Source organism: Phoca vitulina, unplaced genomic scaffold (genome assembly GCF_004348235.1).
Source record: "Phoca vitulina isolate PV1807 unplaced genomic scaffold, GSC_HSeal_1.0 scaffold29, whole genome shotgun sequence".
Lineage (NCBI taxonomy): Eukaryota > Metazoa > Chordata > Mammalia > Carnivora > Phocidae > Phoca > Phoca vitulina.
The window spans coordinates 19,382,584-19,383,202 of record NW_022589732.1 but is presented as its reverse complement, the minus strand read 5'-3'; positions in this window follow the sequence as shown (position 1 = coordinate 19,383,202).

The following is a 619-nucleotide window of genomic DNA, read 5'->3' as shown; positions in this document are numbered from 1 at the left end:
AGAGTAACAAGACACAATGACGCTCATTGTCACTCGTCCCCCTGGCCGCCGACTTGCCTTGAGGCCTGGCACAGGGTTGACGTATTTCCCTACTTCCTGGCACTGATGCCAGTTTTCCCCATTTTTAATTTTATTGGTCATTTCTAGAGAATGTTGGAAGGAGGATATTAACAAACAGTTTAATGTCGTCTGGCCCAGAAGTTTTCCTGTGCGTGTTTAGGCTGATTTCTGTTGGTAACGTGGAACTAAATTGATTTCCAGACATTCATCTCAGTCCAGTCAGTTCATGCAGTAACTCAGGTTGTTCTGGTTCTGCTGGATTTTCTAAGAAGGCAATGGACCCTTCTGCTATTAGGCACATTGTGTATCCTTCAGAATTGTGCTTCAATTGTGCACAAATTTCCTTCATTTGTGCTTCATTGCATCGATCACACTGTGCATAAATAGTGATTATAGTTGCATCTTTTTTTTCCATTGTGTGGAGCCCAGTGCGGGGCTTGAACTCACAACCCTGTGATCAAGACCTGAGCTGAGACCAAGAGTCAGACACTTAACCAGCTGAGCCACCCAGGTGCCCCCTACGCTTGCGTCTTTTTTTTTTTTTCTTTTTTAAGATTTT